Consider the following 7468-nt stretch of genomic DNA (forward strand, 5'->3'; position numbering starts at 1 on the left):
GTTAACTATTTAATTTTAGTTTTTAAAATGTTTTTTACTTATAAGTCACTTCTAACCCAGTTCTTAACCCAACTACTTTCATTCTAGCTCTGAAGGGTTTAGTTAACTTGTCAAACAAACATTTTCAGTCATAAGAACTACAATAACTTTTATACCATAAGTACTTCCAACAAAGTATAAGCTGCTGTTATTCACAACATCTGGGCTTATTTACTCACAGGACTACCAAAGGCAAGAAATCCAGTCTCCCAAAGTACAAAACCTTGGTTTTTAATTAAATTATCTCAAGGGTGGCAATATTAAAAAGTTAACAGCATTCACAATTTGGTTGCACCAATTTTTCTCCACCTTTTGTTTACAAAATGCCAGTCATACTGTATCTGTATAAGTAAGCAGTCTGTTAGATATTCCCGAATTAGCATCCAAGACAGTGCTAAAGGTCAATCCAAGTCCGATTCAATATTTTAGGTAATGGCACAAAAAAGTCCTTCTCCAATAATAACAGAACCCAAACTTTCAATGATCAAAATGAGCCCACCACCTCTCAATTTCCCCAAATACAGTTCAGAAGCCCCTAGTGCCCAAGTCAGTGAAAAGATCTTGAATTCCCTACATTATCCTTGCTCCGCTTCTAATAAGAAAGACAAATTGGCAATCTTATCAACAAGCATGAATTTCTTTTCACAAATTTATAACTGTCATACTCGGCATCAGTGAATGCTCTACATTTTATCTAGCTCAGGAAATCTGAAGCAACTTCGAGGCAGCTTGTTATGTAGCCAGGGACCAGGCAGAGGACTCATGCTAACTCGGAAAGAATTAGTCAGGTCCATATTGGCTACTTTTTAATCTGCTTGCTGACTTAGGAGAATCATTTTATATTAAACTTGTTCCTTTCATGTCTAAATATGCCTCTTAAATTTTTTTTGAATGGTTTTAAATAGGGAATCAAATGATTTACATCGGTAACATTTAGGTTCCCCAGCTGGAAAGAATGGAATACCCCTAATCTGTTTCCCAAAGTGTCTGTTTTTAACCTATTTTGGGCCAAACAGAAATCGAAAAAAGAGACTATCTCATACTATATTTGTATTTACTCTTAAAATTTCAAGGACAAATTCCAATTCTTCCAGTCTTTTCACACACTATTTCTTCCAGTCTACCAAGCTCATCATTTTGGTGTCATCCTGTACGCCTCATTTTCCTTCATTCCAGAGTCAATCACCAACAAATCTCATCCCTTCTACTTTCACATCTCTTGAATCCAAACCCCTTCTCTCTACTCACAAAGCCACCACTCTTTTGGAGGCCCTCATCACCTCTGGACTCTATGGTAATAGGCCCCTAATCAGTCTCTCTCCTCAAGTTTCTCCCCACTCCAATTTACCAGTCACATAACAGCCAACAGGATTTTCCTTAAGCACGGATATGAGCTTGTTACCCCCCACTCAATAAACACCGGTGGCTACCTATTGCCTCTAGGACAAAAAATAAACTTTTCTGGCTTTTAAAGGCCTTCACCCTTCACAAATTAGCCTCAACTTACCTTTACAGCCTTGTTATATATTCTGTATTCCCCTTCCCATATTCTATAATCCAACTAAACTGGCTTTTCCTTTTGGTCCTGACAGTCCTCTCTTGGGTCTCCATTCCTGAAATACACTCCCTCTTCTCCTCCATCTCATAAAATCTGTTTCATCAAGACACGCCTCAAGCACCATCTTCTACATGAAGCCCTTCTGGATCCTCCCTCTGATATTTTTCCTTGTATTTTTTCTGTATTATATCTGTACCCGTTGTCTCCCTTTACAGAATTTAAGCTCCTTGAGAACACAGATTGCTTCACTTATGTCTTTTTATCTTCAGTGTCTAGCACAATATCTGGCTCAAAGTGGGAATTTAATTGATACAAAGTATATTAATTATTAAAGGTATACAAGAAGAAAGTTCAACCCTAGGGAAAATATTGCTTTTTTTTTTTGGTGAGGCAATCGGGGTTAAGTGACTTGCCCAGGGTCACAAAGCTAGTAAGTGTTAAGTGTCTGAGGCTGGATTTGAACTTAGGTCCTCTTGACTCCAAGGCTGGATCTCTATCCACTGTGCCACCTAGATGCCCCTTGCTTTTTTCTATAGTTATTGTTAATCCTGAGAAACAGATCATGGGATTTAGAGATTATCTAATTCAACCACTCTCCCATTTTGCAGATTCGGAAACTGAGGTCTCAAATGGGGCTGCTGCTTGCCCGTTCCCATAAACGGGAAGTTGTAAAGCTCCTCAGACACTAGAATTAGTGTTTTTTCCATCATACTAAGCTGATTCTCTATTGACATCACACTGTCATTTGTGCTGATGTTTTATATTGACATTTTCACAAAACAGAACCCTTTCTTATGTACCTATATTCTGCTTTTTCTACTTCAGCAAACATCAAGCGCCTCTCGGGCGACACAAACCCAGTGGAAAGAGAGCCCCTGCCCTCATTGGGCTTCACCTCTTTCCTGTGCCTGGAATTAAACTCTCTTTTGCACACAAAAACAATCCATTCTTAAAGGTTCAGCTAAAGTCCCATATCCTCCATAAGGATCTTCTCTGGTTATCCCAGCTGTACCAAGTTCTGTGACTGCTGACAACTCTCTTCCCCTTTTACTTCATGGGGTTGCTCTAAGGGACTGAGAGCAACGTCATGTGAGAAAGACCACGGAAAAATTTGAGAGGCACAATCAAGTTTGTGAAGAAGGTGGCTGAGTGGGAAGGGTCTAGGGTGGGCAGTCGGGAAATGTGCATTCCGGGTCCTGCTAAGCTACCAGCTGCTTCCTTCAGCAAGCTGCTTTCCTCTTCTGTGCCTCAGTTTACCCATCTGTAAAATCAAAACTTTTCGAATCCTTCCATCAACCCTCAAAACACTCAGAGTTTATTGCTATACAATGTAGCACCTAATCACCTGCTGCTAGTATAAGAAATTAAAGTATGCAAAGCATTTGGCAAATCCTAAATGTCAGTTATTAGCTACTACAAATCCTGTTCTCTGTTGATGCATATCTGTCTTGTCTATCCAAAAAGTATCCGAAGGCAGAGACCGTGCCTGTCCATCAGCAGCCTCGTGGCACTCTGCAGCGAACATGCAGACTTCTCAAAAATCTGTGTGCGCTACCACCTACCCAAAAGTAAAGCTTGTCAGGAACATAGGGATTAAGGGACTTCTCCATGTTCATACAGTTAAGTGTCAGAAACAAAATCTGAACCCAATACTTCTTGATTCATGTTCAAAACTCAATCCAGTTGACCAGACTGCCAAGCACTTAACCACCTGTTAGGCAGTTAAAATATAATCTTGAACAGTGTCTCACATGTTTATGTCAGTGTATCTGAAAGTTTCAGTATTGCAGTTACATTTTTACTTATTTTTTTATCTCTAAGAAGATAGTGATCTCAAGTTCTTCATAATAATGAGTCACTAGCACGAGGATGTCTTAATTTAGTGGCTTGAATAAAACTCCCCTCAGATTTCCACAGAACAAATGAAAATGATAGAAACAACTCATTCATCAAAAAGTATTGTTACAGACTTGCCATTAAAAAAAAAAAAGATGTAGGTCAGTGCTGTTTCTCCAAGAAAGACTGAAGCTAAACGATCCTATTATACTACCTTTCTTAGGTAACTGTCTAAAATCATTTATTAAGCACTTACTGTATGCCCAAAACTGTTTTAAGCACTGAAGTTGCAAATAGGTGGGTTCCAAAAAGGAGGACCAATACATGCCTTGAAGGGAGGTACACACACCTTCAGATAGAGGGTTCACAATGAGGAGGAAAGAAAATGTGACAAAAAGAGTAGCTAGCAGGCTGAGAATGGGCAATGCCCCTCTGTAGGGAATTAACCAACCAATGAACATTTATTAAGGATCTTTGAAGTGCTAGGCATTGTGGAGTCAAAGACAAAAGTCAGATAGTCCTTGCCCTCAAGAAGTTTAAATTCTAGCTATCGGTAACAATAATAATGGCTACCATTTATATAGCACTTACCATGTGCCAGGCTTGATGTATATATAGGCATATGCAAAGTGGATACGAAGCAATTTTGGGCGGAAGATACTAGCAGCTGTGGGGATCAGTGAAGACTTCATGCACCAGGTAGTGCTTGAGCTGAGCCTTGAAAGAAGTCAGGGATTCTAATAAAGAAGGAATGCATTCCAGGCACGGGGAACTGCCAGTGCAAAGGCACAGATAGGTCATAGAACATTGTGTGTGAAGAACTGTAATATAGCTGGGCTGGCCAAACCATCATGTACCAGAAGGGGAGTAATGTATAAAAAACTGGAAAGGGAGGTAAGGGTGAGGTTGTGAAGGGCTTTAAATGATAACAAGAGCTCCTATTTGGCACCAGAGATAATGGAATGACATGGTCAGACCTGTACTTTAGGAATATCACTGAGGCAGCCTTGTAGAGGAAGGACTGGATCGGGGAGGCCTATCCAGAGTACTGCAATAGTCTAGGTGAAAGGTGATGAGGACCTGAGCTAAAGAGGGAACTGTGTGAGCTGAGAAGGTGCAGGAGGCAAGAGATGCTGGGAAGGCAGAATGGAATAGATGTGGCAACTGACCAGATATTTAGGGTGAGACGGTGAAGAATGGCAGATGACACTGACAGAAGAGGTGCTGATATACCTAATATTTCATCACTGGCAATAATTTCAAGTCCCCAAGTGTAGTAATCAATACCTCAGGGTAAAAGGGCCAGCAAAGCCAGAAGGGGCTACCTGCTACAGTGAGCACCTAGGACAAGAGCCAGGACAAAAGGAAGGATGCTCACCCAAATGATTTTCTGATCCCACACAAAAACCAGAAAGAACAGTGGACTTGGGGGTCTGGGAATTTGATGGTTCTTCCCACTCTGATTTCATATTCTCCTTCATTCAGTCTAACAGAATGACTTTCTGTCATTCTTTGAGCTGATCATTCCATCACTGACCCTTCACACTGGCTATCCTTTCTCCTCTAATCTTGGAATGAACTCTGGCTTCACTGTTGCCTCTTGGAATCTTTAGTTTCCTTCAATGCCACCCCCTACAAGAGGCCTTTCCTAATCTCTACCCTCAAGTCCCGTAGCATTTACCTATTTGTGAAATATGGTAACCTCCTAATGAACTCCTGGAGGACAGGGACTGTTCTGTTTTTGTCTTTATATCATCCATCAATGTCTTGCATATAAAAGGGCAAATGTTTCTTGCACTAGATTCTTTAATAAAAAATAAATTTGGACTCTTTCTTTAAGGGCTTTAGAATCCAATAATGGTAAGACAGTGTTTCCTCTGGTGATAACACCAGATCAAATAAGATGATCTATGTAAAGGGCTTTGCAAACCTTAAAGCACTATAAAAATACCAGCTATTATTAACATCAAGGAACAGATCTAGCAGCCATAAAGGTGTAGGTTCCTCCCATGTGATTTTAGACTACTGTATAGAAACCCTTCAAGTTGTGAGGGTCCAGCAACTGACAGAGAATATGAAAAATACTTGAAAGCTATAATTTTCTCTGACTTTGTAACAGTTATTACCATACTTTGCTATGGCATATTTATTACACCCCAAGACTACAGTTTGCAACACAACCGAATAGCACAAACTTTGCTCCTGAGACACAAAAAGATCACAGACACAAGAAAAGCAGCCAGAGGCTGAGTGAATAAAGACAATGCAGACTTCCTCCCAGCCACACTTAATACCACAGAGAAATCTTACTTGGTTCCCTTTCAATGAGACCAGCTTCAGCCACCTTATATGAGCAACTTCAGGGAAGACCAGCCCAGATAATTGGGCTGTATCTATTTTTCTAAATTGTGTAAATGTAATCTTCCAGACTGATTTCACATTCTCCTGGATCCTGGCTACGTTTCAGCCTAACAACACTTGCTGGTCATTCCTTGAACTGAGCTCACATTACTTCGCAAATCCTGCCTCTGACAGATACTAGATGCATGACCATATTTAAATCACTCAACCTCAGTGTCCCAGGCAACTATCTGAGACTAAAAGTGAGACAAGCTGCCAATCTGCACTGGTGGAGAACTTCCTCTATTACTGGAAACTTCCTATGGTAGTGAAATCACAAGATCAGTAGCCACCTTGCAAAACCATACACTTATCAAGCCCACCCCAATCCTCTCAATTCCCTCCAAAAAAAAAAAAAAAAAAAAGAGACTAGAAGGTAAAGGCTACAAGCTGAAGCAGCTAGGTGGTGCTAGACTCAGGAGTCTGGAAAACCTTAGTTCAAATTCTATCTGGCATTTACTAGCTGTATGTGTGTATACGAGATACGGTACAACACAATATATTATATATTGTATAATATATATATATATGTATACACACACACACACACAACCTAGCTATTCTTCTTTCTGCTTCTACAGGTTAACTGCCAGGCATTCCCGAACAACTAACACTGTTGAGTCTGATCCTGTAAAAGGACTCTAGTCAGGAGCAAAGATAAACTGGATCTGGAGTCGGGGGGCTCGGTTCAAATCCTTCCCTGGCTGCTTCGTGGGGTCTGTTTCCTTCCCTGCGGGATAATGCTTTGAGACCCTTTGAGGCTCCCATGCACCCCTAAATCATGGGTCAGGGAGCTGGGAGAATGGCTTCGAAGGTCATCTAACGCAAACCTCCCCCCATTTTACAGATCACGAAACTGAGACCCAAAGACCTAACGAGACGCTCTTTACAGTCCCGGACGCGATCCGTAAGCCTGGGCCGCTATTCCCACTATTGCTGCGGCCGCCAGCGACTTGCTCACGGTCACGCAGGGCAGGCAAGGCCTAGCCCCGGGGGCGTCCTGGCCTACCCGCCCGGGGCGGGGGCTGAGAAGCGATGGACGGAGCGCTGTGACATTTGAGGCTGGTAAGTGGGCGGCGGCGACCGGGAAATTCTGACAACCGGGGTGAGCCGAGAGGCCGCGACCCGGGAGCCTCTCACCGCTTCGCGGGCGCCTGGCAGGCGGAAGACCCGGGACAGCACGGCGAACGCAGCTCCACACCCACCGCCTTCTGACGAGTTCTGGAGTGGGCGGAAGTGACGCAAGCGGTGACGTCGCCGCGGCCCTCTGGTTCTAAGGGCAGCACGGCGCGACCGCAGAACAGCCTCTTCTCCCCATCCCGTCTCACGTTACCGAGCGCAGGCGCGAGCCCACCACGGGGTCGAGGGGGCGGGACGGGAAAAGTTCAGCCGGGTCAACCGGTGGGTGAAGGGATAGGTGAAGGGGGCGTGGCTATGTCTGAGCCTGAGCTTGCGGGAGACTGCGGGCTGGGGGCGGGCGCAGGATTTGGGCATGTGTGTGCGGCTTGGAATCCTGAGCTGACCTGTCTACCTTTTACATTACTTTTTAGATGTCTTTTTTTGAACGGCACTCTCATTGTTTTTTTTTTAATGTTTTATTAAAAGTACAGACTGATGCAACCAGCTAAATATTGT

General features: G+C 42.8%; 1 protein-coding gene across 1 annotated transcript in view; it reads right to left on the bottom strand.

The window, feature by feature from the left end:
- PARK7 (Parkinsonism associated deglycase) overlaps positions 1 to 7079 on the bottom strand; it is a 28773-nt gene extending 21694 nt beyond the window's left edge. Inside the window, exon 1 of the mRNA XM_027843940.1 lies at positions 6974 to 7079. The gene's annotated coding sequence lies outside the window, so the exon portion shown is untranslated. The remainder of the gene's footprint in view (positions 1 to 6973) is intronic.
- Between the last annotated feature and the right edge of the window lie 389 nt (positions 7080 to 7468).

Source organism: Vombatus ursinus, unplaced genomic scaffold (genome assembly GCF_900497805.2).
Source record: "Vombatus ursinus unplaced genomic scaffold, bare-nosed wombat genome assembly UNPS02014932.1, whole genome shotgun sequence".
Classification (NCBI taxonomy): Eukaryota; Metazoa; Chordata; class Mammalia; order Diprotodontia; family Vombatidae; genus Vombatus; species Vombatus ursinus.